At 41.1% G+C, this 19,264-nt stretch overlaps 1 protein-coding gene across 5 annotated transcripts in view; it reads left to right on the forward strand.

The window, feature by feature from the left end:
- The window catches only part of PALLD (palladin, cytoskeletal associated protein), a 243,944-nt gene that overhangs the window by 168,401 nt on the left and 56,279 nt on the right, over window positions 1-19,264 (forward strand). The window contains exon 1 of one of the 5 annotated variants that reach the window (XM_079991346.1): window positions 6,664-7,024. The exons of the other annotated variants lie outside the window; for them this stretch is intronic. The gene's annotated coding sequence lies outside the window, so the exon portion shown is untranslated. Of the gene's footprint in view, window positions 1-6,663; window positions 7,025-19,264 lie in introns of those variants that run through there. 5 annotated transcript variants of the gene reach the window in all.

Genomic DNA, 19,264 nt, shown 5'->3' on the forward strand with positions numbered 1-19,264 from the left:
TAGCTCAGGCAAACACACAGTTCCTCTTCTTATCTCCTATTCTCCAACGAAATACTAGGAATTAAATAACCCCCCCCCCAAAAAAAAAAAAATTCTATGAAAGAGCTGTCCTCATGCAGATACTCATAATTCACACGTTGTCTGCCTGGAGGAACACAAGGGTGCAATAGGAGTGTGACTGCAGCCTTGGAACTTGTCTCCATTCAGAAACCATCCACCATTAGTGTGGAAAGGAAAACCCCCACAGCCATTCTGTAATAATAGTGAGATGTGGGCTAAATTCACTCTTAAAATGTTGGATGAAACACCAACTAAATGGTAAGTGAGGAAAGGCCCATAGATTGCAACCCTCTCAACACAAGAACTTTTAAAGTGCCAGGCACACTGATGGTGATATAAAATTATAAATAATACTAATTAATAATGATAATAAAACCAGGCGTACATAAAATCTAGAGTAGGTAACTGGTACTTGATGGACCTACCATGAAAGCCCTAGCTTTTTAGGTAGTTCATAATGTCAGCTTTCAGAAACTTTCTGTGCCCTTGTACTTAATATACGATGGCAAATATTTCCAGTATGGTTCTTGGAACAAACAAACAAACAATGCATAACTCCTTGAGTGAACTTCTTTAAAGAATCTTCATTGCCACATTATTTTTGACCTTCACCCCCTTCATTCCTATTCTGTAAAAGCAGAACTGTGCAATCAAAACAAGGAAATAAGAGGCCAGTCAGAATAGGAATGTCCATCACCTCATAGCTTTGAGGTGTTCCTGCAAAAATATTTTACCTACTTGTGGCTCTCTTTTATTTTTTAGTTTACTAAAATCTTCTACATCTCCTTTCATTTTGAAAAGAAATACTGAGGTGATTCACCAACAAAACAACAACAACAAATCCCACAATAAAACTACCTCAATAAAGTTAAAATACCAATCTCAGTAACCAGGAATGCCGAGAACCAGTCAGGGGAATTCCTAGATAAGCAGATAAGCTTTCAGTCATTAGTGGAAAAGTCCCACAGTCAGAGTTCACCTGATTTCCACAGGGAAATCCTTCCACAGTGTGGATGACAAATTCTTTTTTAAAACTCTATTAGTATAGCCAGTATTCCTCGTTTTCATGGCCATAACATAATTAAAGTAGCAGCCCTAGTTTTATCACTCTTGTACTATTTGTGATCAAGTTTGCAACCCATCACGTTTTTTCCCTCACAAGCAGTCAGAAAATGTAGGTTGACAACACTGTGTTTGGCTATATAATCTACAAGGTGGCAATTATAAAGCATAAAAAATGACTTTCCACCACTTGGAACACACTTTCTACAGCTGTAAATAATTTCTTCTTGGGTTGCATTGTGAGGACTACTTGAAAGGACAGCTACATGACTATTTTAGCAATTATGAATAATGCCAAAGTGAATGCAATTATTATTTTTAGCTAGAACATCGCTTCATCTGTTATGTGGACTATTCACAACTCTAGATTCCTGAATCATTTTTAATTTCAAAAGTAGCTTTGCATCCCTCTACTATAGATAATTGTATCACTTTGGAAAGGTGAATGATGGAGCAGCTTTCCAGGATTATTTCTACAATATATTTCCAAGACTCTTGTTAAAGCTCCAAAGAATGTTTCTGGTAGCAATATTTTTGTAAACTACTTTAGCTGTAATGTTTTTAGCATGACACAAGATTTTTTGTGTGTCTTTTAATAAAATCTGGATTTATTTCCAATTAAATAAAATGAAAATTGGGTGAGATTCGTATTCTAGAGTGGGTCTGATTCCGTACACATCTGCCCAAGGAGATGTGGATCAGGTGAATCTGCTCTGGAATGCAAATAACAGAACTCAATTGAAATCTTAAAAATAGGGTAGTTTAGTTCTTGATTATCATATATTGACTTAAAATATGATATATGAATGAGAAATATGAGATATGAATATTCACACTCACACACCTATGCTTCTCCCTTCACAGCATAAGCAACCAAACCAGGAAGCCTCTAATTTAGGGATGGGGAAGCTGTGGTCCTCCAGATGTTGTTTGATTCCATTTCCCATGAGCTTTGGTCCTGTTTTGGCTGGGGTTGTTGGGAGTTGTACAACAACAACATCTGGCTGATCGAAGGTTCTTTATTCCTGCTCTAATTAAATCATTTCCAGTTTTGTCTGCAATGCAAAACTGGTTGCCAGGTTCAGAACAGGCCACATTTTGAAGTTGGTTTAATATCATGACTTGCTCTGAAGCTGGTAAAGCCAATGACTTTATTGGAGAGTTTTAGTTTTATTATGTATAATCAGTTTGGAAATAAAAGAACAAAGAGCATCATAAAACTAGTCTGAGAATAATAAAGGCAATAAAAAACCCAGGTGTATTTACACCCTTATGATCAGTGATGTTATCTCACATAACATCACATTGTTTAAAACCATTTGATGATGGCAAATAGTTGACACTTGGAATTGAACTTAACCCAGTTGTAACTATGGCATCACATTGGTATCCATGGTGCCAGGAAACCAGCTGAGCCCAACTAAATTGTGCTCTATAATCCAATTGACCTTTGTGGAAGAAGGCACACTGCGTCAGAAACTGCGTGGTTTAATGGATTTTGTAATGTGATGCAAGCAGCAATGCCCTTCTGATATTGCGAATGAATTTTCATTTCTGTCTTTTGTAATACCTACAATCAGTGCCTATTTACTCCGAAGCAAATGATGAAAATACTTTTTATATCTTTATTCCAGGGTATACAGCAAACATGAATTCTGAACTGTACAATTTTGGATTAGAATGTTTTGTATCATGCTGTTGTCGCCCCTTTTAAGATAACATTTAACTGCTTTTTTAAAAGTATACATACAGTACATTCAGTCTCTGAGCAGTCAGTTACAGGTAGCTTCTGATCTCTCTTTAGGGAAGGAGGTTGAAAAGGCAGCTGTTTTAACACTTCAGGTATAACTTGGATGTTGCCTACGTTCTTTACTGAGACTGAAATTTTCATTTTGGCTGACAGTGCTCTGCCAGAGATCAATGAATGAAAAAGTATTGCTGCTTCTAGAGTAAGATCACCAGTTTTTCAGTGAACACCTCTGGCTGTTCCTTTAGCAGCAGCTTGATGTGCAGATATTGTCAGGTGATATTGTTTATCTCCATGCTATGTAAAGCTTCATCTGCCGAGTTTGGCATATCAAGCTCTTAAGCCACAAGAGCAAGTTAGACTGTTTTTTTTCCCTGGCCAATCTCTTTTCCAGAGACTGATGATGAAACGTGTCATTTAGTGTTATGGACAGGACATCTTCTGTGTTCTTCCGTGCTCTTTACAGAAAGATATCTGTGGTTATGGCTCATCGCTATATGTCACTAGAATGTTTCCTGTGTGGTTTCTGCAGATGCTGGGTTTCAGCAGACAGCTGATAATATTGGGGGACTAGATTTGTGCAAACTGGCATCATTTGACCATGCATCAACACTTCAGGGCCAGCCCACGAAGTTCTGGTGTTTGAAGCAAAACAAAAAGATGTCACTACCCAATGAAGCTGCCCTGACGAATCTGAATCCTCCTGCCGAAGCTTAATCCACCACTGCCACCAAAAAGGAAGCCAGAGAAGAGCAGGCAAAGGAGGAGAAGGTGGCAAGTGGTATGATGTGATTCTAGGGACCTGTATCTGCCACCCCTCATAACTGTCCCCCAGTCTATGGCCTGAGGTGACTGCCTCACCGCAGCTCATGGGCAGGCTGGCCCTGAGTGCTTCCTGTACCTTAGGGGCACCTTTGAATCTACAAAACCCTTAATGTTATGGGTCCAAAATAACGGAGGAGTTTATATCAAGTCAGCAGTGCTTTTTTTCTAGAAAAATAGGTGGCAGTACTCACTATGGTTATAGTAAGTGCCACACTTTTTAACAGTAACAAAAAAAGGAGGCGTCGGTACTGTGTACCCTTGAGTACCTCCTGGGGGGGGGGGAGCACTGCAAGTCAGACAAATGGTCCATGTAGCTCATCAGTACAGTCTGATTGTTGGTGGTTCTCCAGGGTATTCTCAGCCCTAACTGAGAATGGAATGGAATGGAATGGAAGATTTCAGGATCCCAAAGGATGTACTCTACTGGGAGCTAGCTTCAGGCACTAAGCCCGTTGGCAGACCAACTCTGTGTTACAAAGATGTCTGCAAACATGATATGAAGGCTGGCAACATCAACCCTCCATGTGGGAATCCCTTGCAGACGACCGCAGGGCTTGGAGACAGACGGACAGACAGGTTGTGTATCCACAGCAGTGACCAGAGGAAGAATGATCACTGGGAGGAGCGATGGGAAGAAAAAACGCCGTGGTGCATCTGCAGCGGTCCAGCCAAACACCTTCATCTGTCCCGGCTGCAACAAAACATGTCTCTCCCGTAACGGTCTCTACAGCCGCAGCAGGCGCTACAACTCCCAACAGTTTGACTTCACCCCCAAAGGCACACTCCTCCATTGTTTCCCAAGACAGACGGATGTCAACAGCCAATGCCTGGGATTGAATCTGGAACCTTTTGCATGTTTCCCATTAAAGCTGTGACCTTTTCTCTAGCGTGTTTGTGATAATCTCAAGAACAACCCAAAGCATCCTCTTGCTGTATACCTGCAAGGTTCAGAGAACTTGGTGTGGTTTTTGTTTTGTTTTGTTTTTTTGGCTATTCCTCTACTCTGATTTTTTCTTTTCTGGACACTTATCAAAGGTTTAGTCTTGGTGTCTTTCAGAAGTACTTTAACTATTTTGAGTAGCTTTAGATTGTTAAGGTTAAGCCAATAAAGAGGGTGGGACTTCAATGCCTTTAATTGGTTTTAATCCAATATTTTTATATGCATGTTTTAAAATTTAGTTTCCTATCCCTAGGTTTGGGGATGGGGCAAACTCAAAAATGTGCAATGCAGTCCTGTATGTAGCTGGTCTAGAATAAATTATAAGGTGCTTATTTCCAGGCAAGATTGCAACCTTAATCTGATAATTTGGTTGGTCTTTATAATTAATTTTGACATTTGTATCATTGTACAGTGCTTCCAGCATCTTGAGTCTTCATAAAATACTTTCCAAATAATTTGGTCAGGTTTTTTTATGCAACACCACAAATTCCTGCATCCAGTTCCATTGCCCTATACACAGGCTATTATTTGCTCTCTGCTTTTAATCACATTAATCTTATGGAAAGGTGCTAAAATAGGCATCTTCATCATGTTGGTCTTAATACTTGCATATTTTTTTACAATATATACATATTGGCATATTGGCAGGCACCACTGGGAAATAGAATCATGGCCTCATATGATGTCTGCCGCCTTGATGATAATCCAGTTTGTGGGTTAATCCTACTACTCATTTATCAGAAATAGCAAGTCCTCTGCACAGCTGTGTATTAGATTGGCAACACCATGATGATATCATCAAAGGTAGAATCTATTTTTATGAGATAACAGCATGGAATTGTACTTTAATCTGAAGTCTCTGCTCCTTAAAGGTGTATTGTTCTATTGACCAGCCTTCCCCAAACTGGTATCCTCCAAGTGTTGTTAAACTGCAACTCTCACCCTTGTTGACTGTTAACAATGTTATCTGGGGCAGATGGGAGTTGTAGTTCTAGAAATCTGGAGGGCACCAGGTTGGGTTTGGTTGGATATACTTTAGTGAGGCTGCTTTTAGGGTAAATCATTTTAGTGACTGATACATGAACATAGGGAAACTGTTCAAAGCGTTCTCTAACACTGGGATAGGCATAATGCAGGCCGGTGAATCTACTTTGTTTTTGCTTTTCAACAGAACCGTGAGATCCTCCAACAGGGACAGTGAGAAAAACAGTAGTCGGGGGGGGGGTGAGCCACATTTAAATTCTGACACATTTTATTACAGCCCAATAATTTGTTTTCATTACTAGAAATAAGCTCAGAATCCATTCTTACAAAAATCCACTTTTCTCCCGAGCTGAAAGGGAAAGTTGGGGCACCCTTTTGTTACTGCTGATGCTTTAAAAAGGAAATAAATAAATCATAAATCTATTCCAAAGCATCCAGAGATCTGTCAGTAGATTGAGATCTACCTTTGGCCTCTTCTCTGTGAGAGTCCCGTAGTATACAGTGTGACTGTCTTCATAGCAAATATGCATAGATATTATTTAATAATGGCTTAACTGCAGCACTATTTATTTATTTAAAAGCATTTATAAACTACTTAATATTACAAAAAAAAACCAACAACCACCCTCTAAGTTGGTGTACAGGGTCAAAAAAGGCAACACAGTATTTCTCTGGAAAGCAAAGAAGTCATTCCCCTATTCATTAAACTTATGCCATACATTTCCTTTCTGCCGCTCTCTTCTCTTGGGGAAAAAAAATATTGTGACACCTAAGAAAATATAATCTCCATCCCGTGCCGCTGTAAGAACCTGTGGCAAAACTCTTTCAGACACTGCCATTTTAAAACGCACTAACACCACAAAACCCAGGCTGTTTCTTTCTCATGCTTGATTTATTAGAGATTTCTCTGTAATTTGTAATGGAAACAGACACAAAGGCACCGTGGAAAAGAGACTATTGCTAAAGCAGCCTGCTACTATCTGGACAGGAGCCCCTCATGGAGACGTTTAAAACATTCCAAAATCCTGTCTTCCTCTAAGGCGACCCTGAGAGAGCTTTAGCAGACTGTGGCGAAGGAAGAGGAGCCCAGAAGAAATGAAAGACCATGACAGTATTCTCCCTTTTCCGCCCCCGCTTTCAAACATTGCTTTTTAGCAACTGACTGCTTGGATTCCCGGGACCTTGGAGGGACTCTTATTGTGAAACTGCAAGAGCTAGAAAGCCTTAGTGAAGAATCACTGAGTCATGAAGTTGGTGTTCTCTCCTCTGACTAATCTGTATATATCATTGAGTACCTGCTCAACTCCACTTCAGTTCCCAAAGTGCTGGTATTACTGCTGCAGCTGGTCTGCCTTACCGCTTCATGGAGAGACGTTTCACATTGGTGTGAACTAGACGCAGGAAAGGTAAGATGAGAGGGTTTCTGTGTAGCAGTTCTGTGCGTTCCTTTTGTGTATCAGGTAAGTAAATATGCTGAACAGGGAAGCTGTAGGATGGCTGATTTAATGCAGTTACGTACATAGAATCGTGTAACGTGATCTTGTATGTTAGCTAGTTGCACTGGGCTCTACTCTGGACCGATTCTTTCTGTGTATCTTCCTGTATTAGTTAATCTTTCTGTAATTGGAGACATGCTTTGGCAGCCCTGCTTTATTTGCAGTCTTTGGCATCACTTTAGTTTTTTCAAGTCCAGTTGGGATGCCAGTGTGGCAGCAGCTGTTTCAGTCTAGGTGCATGTGTGATTTCTCACACATAGGCAGGGGGTTTTGGGGGGGAAATGCAACTTTTTCTTTTTCCTTTTGCACTTTTAAGGAAGATTATTCTTTTCATTTTAAAGCAAAAATACCACTGGGGAAAGCAGAAAAGGTCAGGGTAAGCATACTTTCCAGCATAAACAAGTTTAAAAGTTTCAGTGAGGATAGTAAAATCCAAAACACAAAAAGGGATATGTGCAGTTTTGAACTGAGGCCAATCTTCCATGATTTAACAAATATTACAGAAGTGTTTTGTCAAGTAAGTGGCCCATAACCTCAAGGACTTTTTTTCTCATGCTTTTTCTCAAAGTGCAACAGGTCATTGGCAAACTCACGAAAGTTATGCAGGATCCTTTTGGCAGTGTCAACTTGTGTACTCATGCTCTTGGTTTGTTTTTGTCAGATCTCTCAAACTGAGAGTTGAGAGAAATTGATGTTGGTGGTACTCTTACAATAGCTTTGTAAACTGCAGAGCAACTGCCCCTGTGGGTTCCTTCTTCCTTTCTGTCTGTCCATCTCGCTGACTGCTGTAGACATTTGTTTAAATGGTCAAACTGGACACAAAGTACATGAAAGTTTCCTGGCAGCAGGCACCTAATTAAGAAGAATGCTGGGGAAAGTAAAACTTGACTCCCCCACCCACCCTCCTTTTTAAAATATAATGATGTGTTTACAGAAACTTGGAAAGCAAAGAGATACATTGGTTTTCAAAAAGAAACCAGTGTCTGGTTTCGGAACGTTTATATCTGTATTAGATGAAGGAATATGAAAAACTCCACTCTAAAAATAGGAATGGGGATGTGTGTGTTTTAATTTAGAAGGCGTATGGATGAAGAAACAAATATTCTGTGTGTAGTGCTAGCTAGACCATGGTGTGGTTTAAACTAAGAAGCAAATTAAACTGTAGTATTGAGTGGGGAGGGGTCTCTCTTATGGACATTATGGGGATGATTGCAGTACTATCATCTAACAAAGAATGCTTAGGAGCACACGCACACACACACATTGCTCCATGATTTATGGATGGGGAGATGGGGAGGAGAATTGTGCTGTGTGGCTTACTGGCGTTTGGTCTTCCCTGATGGCCTCTGGACAGATGAAAGAGCCTGTGATTAACTAGACAGATGCTAACCATGAAATGAGTAGGACGAGTAACTGATAGTGTCTGTAATGTACTTCATAAGGAAACCTTTATCTTTTGGCAAATCTCTTGACCTCAAGAAACTTGCCTAAAAGTTTTACTGAGTCATTGGCAATTGATCCTAAGCACGGAATGACTAAGAAAGTGTCCCCTTTATGTCTGATTGCATGTAAGTTTTTATAACTCAGGGGTATGTTTTTTTAGTGGCTGGAGTTGGCTTAGTGTGAAAGATAAGAGAGGATTTATTTAGTCCAGTGACTTATCAATACTTCGATTATTATGAGAATGGTTGTTAGATGAAGAAGTCATTAAAAGAAATGCAATTGAGTTGCATTCCAATGCAATGGTACAGTCCTATACATGTCTACTCAGAAGTAAGCCCTTTTGAGTTCTGTTGAACTTACTCCCCCATGTTTGTATAGGATTGCAGCCTAGCCACACTTTAGTTCCATTGGAATAATGGGATCTTAAATTAGCCCATGACTAAAGCATAGCTAATTTAGTTTGGATCTAATCCACCTAGAAATGCATTGCAGTGCCATATGACCTGGTTGCCAGAAAGTTTCTGCGAGAAACAGGAAATATTGGTAGCCACTGCTGTGGAAACTAACATGAAATATTATCTCACGGCTGTTGCTTTTATTTAAATCAAGAAATAAAACTTTCAGTTTGGTTTGCTAATGCAAAATAAATGGCTAGTTCTAAAATCATTACAGATGGAAACTGAAGGTCTATGCAGACTTGCATCTACCAGTGAAATTTGATTTAGAGTTTTTAGTAAATGCAACACTCAATTATTGAATTGGCATATTTATCACAAGATTATACATTTCAGCAGCCAATATGCTAAATGGTTTGATGGATAGCTTGTTCACTGTGGTGGTGGAAAAATCTAAAAGTGCAACCACATAAAAATGCATATTACATCTAAAGTGTGTGGAGAAAGTCACACCAGCAGCAACTGGAAAAGTGAAAGCAGCATGGATAATCCCCTACCCAGTGATAAGTATGCCATTCAGATGTCTGATCAGAAAGTTTGGATGTTTGGAGTCTTATGTTTATAGACTACTTTTATGGAGAGGACTACAATATTATTATTATTATTATTATTATTATTATTATTATTATTATTATTATCCCAGTAGAGAAGACCTTGTCCTGTATTGCCACCCTGATAGTAGAGCCCTGCAGAGCAAAGGCTCAGAGGAAAGTCTCAAACATATGGGGCTGGGTGATCTTAAAAAGTATTGAGTATTCTAGATCATTTATGGAATTAATAAATGTACTGTATTTTTCCTTAGATGACTATATTTCCCCCCAAATTCTTAAAGTTTAAAATTGGGGGTCGTCTTATACACGGAATGATTAAAATATTTATTTCTTAATTTTAGGCTCAAAAAAAGAGGGGTTATCTTATATATGGAAAAATACAGTATGCACATTTTGGGAAGTGTCTTGTAGACTGTAGAAAGCTGAATAGGATAAGCAGAACAATAACAAATATTTGCTCATTTTTGTTTTTAAATGACTGTACCTTAAAGATATATAGTGGAACCTCGGTTTTCGAACGTCTCAGCTGCCAAAAGTTTCGGAAGCTGAACGCCGAAAACCAGGAAGTGAATGCTTCTGTTTTCAAACGTGCCTCGGAAGTTGAATGGCTTCCAAGGCGCATTTCTCAATTTTCACCATAGACTTTGCCGACAGCCCTTTGATCCTCAGTTTTCCAACGTTTCGGAAGTCAAATGGACTTCCGGAACGGATTACATTTGAAAACTGAGATTCTACTGTACTTGCACGTGCACTGACAGACTGGTACATCACAAGTGAATTGTGCAAAATGGATATCAGTTGTACCTGCATTGCACCCAGAGACAAGTACCTGCTTCTCAGTTCAGCCTTTCAGCAGGCAACATTCATGGGAAATGGGCTGTACAGTTTCAAACTTCATCCATTATTTGTCCTGCAATTAAACAAATGGACGTCGAAGATTTACTAAGTCTTTCACTGGATTTCTACAAAAGAAACATCCAACCAGTTTCATTTTACAGCTAAGATTACTGAATCAGTCCTCATCTGTTGCCTTATTCATATAGTGTCAGATGCATTTGAACTTTACATAGCTTAACTCCCTTTTTGAGGTATTTGCCTTCTCTGAAGAGAAAGACGGTTGTATTGGACATACAGAACCCTGCATGTGAAAAATGCTTTACATTTAAGTTTGAATTGCACAGATGGTTGCCAAATTTAATGTGTCTGTCCAGTGCAAACAAAAGCCCATGCACAGGCTTCCACCAGGCTTCAAGCTGGGAAATGCACTTGCAGTGAGGCAGGGCGTGCAGGAATCACGTGCATGCACACACTTCTGTACAGAGTACCAGGCCTGTCATTTACAGCACCACATATGCCCATCATGTCACAAAATAGCTCATGAGAGATAAGTTTTGTTGTTAAACTGATATAAACCTTTCTAAGATTGTCCTGTCAATACACCTAAGTCTCTACAGTGGTACCTCAGATTAAGTACTTAATTCGTTCTGGAGGTCCATACTTAACCTGAAACTGTTCTTAACCTGAAGCACCACTTTAGCTAATGGGGCCTCCTGCTGCTGCCACGCCACCAGAGCCCGATTTCTGTTCTTATCCTGAAGCAAAGTTCTTAACCTGAAGCACTATTTCTGGGTTAGCGGAGTCTTTAACCTGAAGCGTATGTAACCTGAAGCGTATGTAACCTGAGGTACCACTATAAATCACAATTAGCCTTTGGATAAGGCTACCAGATCAGCAGTTCAATTAAAAAAGGTAAAGGACCCCTGACGGTTAAGTCCAGTCATGGACCACTCTGGCGTTGCGGCGCTCATTTCGCTTTACAGGCCGAGGGAGCCAGCGTTTGTCTGCAGACAGTTTTTCCGGGTCACGTGGCCAGCATGACTAAGCTGCTTCTGGCGTAATGGAACACCGAAACCAGAGCAGCACACAGAAACGCCATTTACCTTCCCGCCAGAGCGGTACCTCTTTATCTACTTGCACTTTCTTTGGTGTGCTTTCGAACTGCTAGGTTGGCAGGAGCTGGGACCAAGCAACAGGAGCTCACCCTGTTGCAGGGATTCAAACCCCTGAGCTTCTGATCGGCAACCCCAAAAGGCTCAGTGGTTCAATTAGAACAAATCAATTGCTAGAGTTAGTACATGTGTTTTGATTTTGGGCCTCCAGAAACACACATGTAAGACAGGCTTTGGGCCCCAGCTGAGGATAGGCGCTAAACCTGCCCATGATGACATCAGTGTCTGGTCAAGTTGTGTTCTTACTCTCATCTATGTCCCAGAGTGCAGGTTCTTTATTTTTGTTTAACTTGGGTCCTAACACTGAGAACAGAGTTCCTTTTATTTTATAATCCCACCCTCTTCATATTCTCAACCCCCCCCCCCCCCATTTTTGTGTGTGATGCAATTCTGGGAACTGTCTTTCATATTTTTAGATAAGGTGGATGTATAACTTTTGGTAATGCATGTGTTCTTCCTCCAAGAGATTTACCTCTTTACCTCTAAGCCAAGTATATTTTCTGTTTGCTTGGTTAGCAAGAGCTCTCTGCATGTTTCCATGCTAGGTTTTTAACTTCTGATGCTAAAAGCTGCACCTGGAACCTTACTGCATTAGCAGAACTATGACTCGTACCCTTGTTTTGGGACATTTTTCACTCTGATTGCGGGGGGGGGGGACACTTTCAAGAGCCTAACTAGATGTGACTGATCTCTCAAAGGGTGGGGTTTTTTGGGGGGAGGGGTGTTTGGCAGTACTAATTGAAGCTGCATGGTGATTTATGTTAGCTGTTGTGCTAGCAGATACAGTTAGCCATCTCTCTCACTTTACCCATTTACCAACACATTTAGTGTAACTGTATTGCATAGAATATTCTTCCAATTAAGAGCGCTCTCTCTCTCTCTCTCTCTCTCTCTCTCTCTCTCTCACACACACACACACACACACACACACACACACAATCTTGCTGTTTTTAAGTCACCCCCTGAACCAACGCTATTATTTGTCTCATAGGGCAAAACATATATGCACCTATATCTTCTGCCCTTTAAGGCAAATAGCAGTTTTGGTGAAGCAAATTTGATTAGGGAGTTTTGCCCCTAATTGAACACTCTTTCCTACTGGTGACTTCATTGTGTACCAGGTCAGAGAACCCTTTTGAATGCAATGTAGTTGATTGTATAAAAGCTACTTGGCCTGGGGCTGGCATCGTCTTTAAAATTGGGAACACTGTTTGGAATGTGGATATTAATCTGTCTGTAGTTGTACCACCTACACAGGTCTAAGATGCCAGAAAACACCAGTATCTCTCTCGTGTGTGTGTGTGTGTGTGTTTGCACTCATGGCCTTTCCTTCACTGTGTGTTGAAAACTGTGCAGTAACTGATGGGCTAATAAGGAAACATCTGATCAGGGAATGAGTCCAACATGGGTTCCAAATAGGGAAAGGGAACCCGTTTATTGAGGAAACCAATTTATTATGGGAAATCACTGCTGTGTTTAAAAAGAAATTCCTTTCTTTTATGAAATATGTGTTCTGGGAAGTCATACCAATGCAGAGGGTATTTAAGAGCATTGTTTTGATTACTGGCACCTCAATATTAAATGCTGTTTCTTGGAAATGTCTAATTGATGGTCTTTTAACATAGGGCTTGCCTGCAGGGCTGAATTTGCGTGACTTTAGTAAACCACCAGCATAGCAAATCAGTCTACACTGTGAGCATATTGGAATTGCCAAACACACCACTGTAAGTTCTACAGCTCAAACTGTACTTACTTCCCTGTTGTTGTTTAACACATAAACACAGGGAAGACAGATGCTCCAAATTTAAATGCAACACTGTTCTGAGTGTGATGGGCATTGTGTTCAGGAAATAGTGACCTATCTGTTTTATCCTTCCCTGCTTTAATGCTTTATAAACTTAAAGTACCTAGGCCTATAAAATTATGTGTAACAGCATGTGAACAAGTTGCCATCTGAACAAGTTTACCCATGAATAAACATGTACAGTGGTACCTCGGTTTACAAACTTAATCCGTTCCGGAAGTCCGTTCTTAAGCCGAAACCATTCTTAAACCGAGGCGCGCTTTCCCTAATGAGGCCTCCCGCCACCGGTGCCCTTCCACCATTCGGCTTCAGTTCTTAGACCGAGGTAAAGTTCACAAACCGGGACACTCCTTCCAGTTTTGCAGAGTTCGTAAACTGAGTAGTTCGTAAACAGGGCTGTTCTTAAACCGAGGTACCACTGTATATTAACTAATTATATCATTTTCAGTGCATTAAAATTATATCATTTTCAGTGCATTAAAATGAATATTCTCCTATTTTACATGAAAATTCTCTAATATTCTCATTAATCGAGAATATTCTCCAAAAGATTATTCTCGAGAATTTAACATCATTAAGGGTGCATGTGTCTGAATTCTCATAGAATTTGGAAAAGACATCTAAGGTTACCTGGTCGACTTCCCTGATGATGCAGGAAATTCACTATGATTAGCACTCTTGGTATTCATATACCATTGTATTTCTATCCCACCTTTTATCCAAGGTGGCATACACAGTCCTTCTCCCCCTCCCCATTTCATCTTCACAACAACCCTGTGAGGTAGGTTACACTGAGAGTGAGTGACTTGCCTAGTTGAGTGTGTAACTGGACACAGCGCTCCAGGTGAGGCCTCACCGTAGCCAAATCAGAGTGGTACCATTAGTTCTAATGAAGTAGGTACTCTAGTTTCATTGATGCAGCCTACAACTGCATTGGCCTCCCCGCCCTGCCAGTGCTGCTTTGCATTGCCTTTCCCCCCTATCCTGTCCTTCCTTCCAAAGGAGCCCAGGGCAGCAAATAGCAAGGCATAAAAACACAGTTTCTTTATTTCGTTCTCTGTTCTGTCAAGATCATCTGAAATCCTGTTTCAGTCTTCTAGTTTAATCTACAACCTCTGCTCCTTTGTCCAAACTGGAAGTAACTTAGAAGGGCATTGCCGTGAATGGAACATAGTAGTGTCATTTTTGTAGTGGCAGCTGTTACCCATTGGGAGGGCAACAGTAGGTGGAACCAGAACCAGTGACAGGTGGAGCCAATTCTAGGTTTGTCCCCATCCTCTTCCCTGCGGAATTCTGTAAGGGCAAAATTGAGATTAAGCAGAAGGAAGATGATAACCAAGGTCCCTCTCTCTCTCACACACACACCGGTACTGATTGTATGAAGGTAGACAGGTGAGGGAAATCTGCAGGCAGACTGAGGTTGTTGAGATAGTGCCTCCATTCAGTCTAATAAACCAGGCTCCACTGGCATTTTCTCTAAATCTTGAAAGTAGACTTTCTGCTATCTCACCGGGTATGTAAGCATATTCAACTGTCTCTGAAGAGCAAGAAATAAACTAGAAAAGACAATTCTCACATTACTTTCTCACTATACATTCATTCATTCATGGATCTTTGGCCTGTCACCAAGCAGAGGAGGAAGGAACAGGTTGGGCTTGCAAGCCCATCACTATGAAAAAAAACCCTGATATTAAATCATAGATCAGGCCTGATAAAATCTTCTACCCCACCCCAACCCCAAATTCCTGCTGCACTTCCCTCATCTTTATGACCACTCTGCTCTCCCTCCCCATCATTCCACTTACCTCTTAACTTAAATAGACACGGTGACTGAGGGTTCTACTGCTGGCACTGTTTTTAAGTTAAATCACTCGCAGCAGCACAAGCCCCTCTATGCCTTCCCCCTCTGTCAGTTCCTAAACTTCCTAGGTGCTTAGAGTGACATGATACAATCAGTGGCGTAGCGTGGGTTGTCAGCACCCGGGGCAAGGCAAGTAATTTGCACCCCCTAACTCATGGATTTGCACCCCCTAACCCTAACCCCCAGATGTTGTGCCCGGTGCGGCCGCCCCCCTGCACCCCCCACGCTACACCACTGGATACAATTTGGCATCACATCACTTTGAAGATGTTCAAGGTAGTAGGGCAAGTCCATTAGTCACCCTTCCTGGAGTGGCTCTGGAGTGATAGAGATTCTGGAGCAGAGAGAGGCTTATTCTGCTGTGAACAGCACAAGCCCTTCTTTTAAAGGTTAAGAAACAGGCCCACCCCGTCTCCTCTCTGATAAGGGCCCACCTGAGCAGGACCCTCTGGGTAGCACGGGGCCTGGACATATGCCCAATTGTTCAGCCCTAGCAGCACCAGTGCATGTATAAAAAATATTCATAAATACCATTACCACCCTATCTGTCTATAAATACAAACTGGGCATCCAGAAATGCAAGGAGCTTAAACAAAGGAGCTTAAGGGCACAGATCAATATTCCAGTTTTTCTAGGTCTTTTGTAGTGGGGGGGGGGTGTGGAGGGGCCCTTCGTTGCACGTGAAATGTACCTTGGGTGTTGCCTGTTACATCCTAGCTTGAACTGATGACCCAACTTCTTCTACAGTCATACCTTGGAAGTCAAACAGAATCCATTCCAGAAGTCCCTTTGAATTCCAAAACATTCAGAAACCAAAGCACAGCTTCCGATTGGCTGCAGGAAGCTCCTGCGGCCAATCGGAAGCTGCGCCGGATATTTGACTTCCAAAAATAGTTCAAAAACCAGAACACTCACTTCCAGGTTTCAATCGTTTAGGAGCCAATTTGTTTGGGAGCCAAGGTGTTCAAGATCCAAGGTACAACTGTAACTTGAACTGCATGTGGCTTGCTGCAAGTAATGCTGAAATCTGGAAAAGTCAACCTTTTGAAAGGTTTTAATTATTTGTATAAATCTTCTAAGGACAGTCTAAGCAGCCCTTTGGTCCACTTCACGTGTAGTCAAGAGCCAGTGTGGCATAATGGTTAGTGTTGAACTGTGACCTGGGAGACCAGGGTTCAAATCCCCACTCAGCCACGAAGCTCTTTGGATGACCTTGGGCAAATCACTGTCTCTTAACCTAACCTACCTCACAGGGTTGTTGTGAGGATGAAATGAGGAAAGCAATGACCATGTACACCACCTCGAGCTCCTTGGAAGATATATCAAGCATAATATTCACACAAAAGAAAGACTTCCTGAACAGCATCATTGGGATAGTTCGAAATGTGATTTTTCTTTCTGGCTGCTATATATAGAAAGCAAACTTGTGTAATCTACTGTTAAAATAGAAGAGAGGGGAGAAGCCAGTTGCATTTTTTCCATTACAGTTCATTTTAACAGATGTTTTCTGTTCCTTCCCCACTCCCCCCCCCCCCCGCCATGACAAACATACCAAGGGAGAAGTCTTCAAGCTCAGCAAGGAACTGTAGCAACACTGCACAGAACAATAGTTGCATCATCTATCACTCGTCACAATTTAGGTCCAAGTTTTGTTTCAACTTAAGTCTTGATTGATGTGTTATAAACATAGTTTTACTATTATTTATATCAGTGTTTTGAGAATAACACCAAATTGCTCTTCATACTCGGGGAACATTCCTCTAACCGCAAACAAGATCTTTTGAAACTAAGATAGCAACAGAAGCTTGGGTATAGTTTTCAGTGAAAAGTGGAGCAAGCTGTTCTCCTGTATATTTCATTATACCAAGGGTAAAGTTGACTTCAATTAAAACTCAGTTAAGCTGTAACTATGAGAGGGAACAACGGGAATTTCTGCTTCTAGCTAACAGGAAAGGATAATTTGCTGTTCAGTCCTGTGAGTAGATTGTTCAGCGTGGGAATAGGGATGCACCAAGTAGCTCCACTTCTAACATCTGCACAAACATCAGTATCAATGGAGTCTTTGCAGATTCAGTTCCATACGCAAGGGCTTCTCTGGAACCAAGAGGGTTCCAGTTGACTTGGAAGCCTTCATGCATTACAGCTACATGTGCAAGGCTGAGGTGGTATAGGATGGGGAACATTCAGTGTGTCGCTACTCCCGTGTTCAGTAATGGAAGCAATATTGCTTGAAGAGTGCAATGGTTTGCTTTATGCATGGATTTCAAACCATGGTTTGGTGCTGATGAGTAAAATATATCGTTATCCAAACTTCTAATTTTGAAGAAAACAGATTGCTGCATAGATTGGTAGCTCCCAGTGTGTTACTTTTGTTATGGGGACACAGGTGGCGCTGTGGTCTAAACGTAGCAGTTCAAAAGTGTGCCATTGCAAGTAGTTAAATAGGTACCACTGCAGCAGAAGGTAAACAGCATTTCCTTACGCTGTGGCTTCCATCACAGTGTTCCATTGTGCCAGAAGCGGTTTATTCATACCACATGACCCGGAAAGCTGTCTGTGTTCAAACGCTGGCTCCCTCAGCCTGAAAACGAGATGAGCGCCGCAACCTCATTGTCGCCTTTGACTGGACTTAACCATCCAGGGTTCTTTACCTTTTTACCTTTACTTTTGTTATGAAAAATCTTCCTGCTCCATACCGAAGAGTATAATGTAAAAATAACTCATTTGGTAAGACTTTTCGTACCTCAGCTCATCAAATAAAACTTTCCCTTGATTGATTTAACATTTCCTGAAACACACTGGAAACCACCAGTCTGTCCAGCCTTTTGTTGTAGTTGTTGTTCCTTTTGTGCATTTCTTACAGCTGTAGCTGAACCCCTGTTTTTGTGTGAGGATTGCCATTTTCTCACCTTGTGCTCAGAGGAAGGCGATGAGAGGGTGTATGACCCCAAGGCTTATCATTGCTGGTTTCTAGCCATACTTTGGAGGATTGTCTGAATCTGGCCTATGCTTCCAGTGGTCAAATTATAATGAGACAGAGACTGTGAACAGATCTTCCATCTCTCTAAATTTACCTCATATTTAACAGGATCTGCTCAGAGTGATTTAATACACAGCACTGAGAGAGGGGTTTTGATTTTTTTTCCTGGTGCATTCTCTCTCCACCCCCCATATAAATTGCTTCCACTCTCCAAGCTGCAACCCATAATGGAACAAATAGGGGGAGGGCATTGCTGCTTTAAAATAATTTTAAATAGATTGGGCATCACCCATGTCTTGTCTCATTTGGCTGCAAGACTGAAGCCCAGAATAGTATTCAAACTTTATTCATTGATTTCCTTAAGTAGCAATATCTAGGTAGGGAAGAAAAACTGTCTTTGCACTGACCTTGGGCATTTTATGTACGGAGACAGCTAATTTGGATCTGTGAATCATAAGATGAATAGCCAATGCTGCTTTTGACTTGCCAGAGTAATTGTTTTTCCTGTCTCCCCATCCAGCAAAAACCAGTTCCAAAGTGGTAGGCTTCATCAATCCTGGAGGTCAAGGGTCAGTCTGCAGGCCAAGCCTTTCTCCTTCCCCCCTCCTTTAACTGTAACTCATCTGTTAGCCTGGAAACCTATGACAGTGGTCTTCCAAATATAACCTCAGAGAGGTTCTGCCTGATAGACGCTGATATAAACTTCTAAAATGGAAAACATACCCTGGTACCCAAATGTTTTCTGTTTTCTCTGACCAGTTGACAGTTATTTATTGGTTTATAATGAGACTTGTATTCTGTAAGAGGCCTCTAGTGGAATCTGTAGCTCTTTACATTTCCCAAAATAAGGAACTAAGTAGCCTAGACTTGCTTGGCATTTTCTGTGCTGTGATGCTTAGATAAAATAGCAGTGCTGGAGAAAATAGCGCACAAATGCATTTCTCTTAACACTGTCTTGAAAGCAGACTTTCCATGGCTGAAAATGAATGGCAAATGCTAAATGTATAGCTATTTAGAAAGTTTACACTTGAGATGTGGGAGAATCAT

The sequence above is a fragment of the Podarcis cretensis genome (genome assembly GCF_951804945.1).
Source record: "Podarcis cretensis genome assembly, chromosome: 9".
NCBI classification, from domain to species: Eukaryota; Metazoa; Chordata; class Lepidosauria; order Squamata; family Lacertidae; genus Podarcis; species Podarcis cretensis.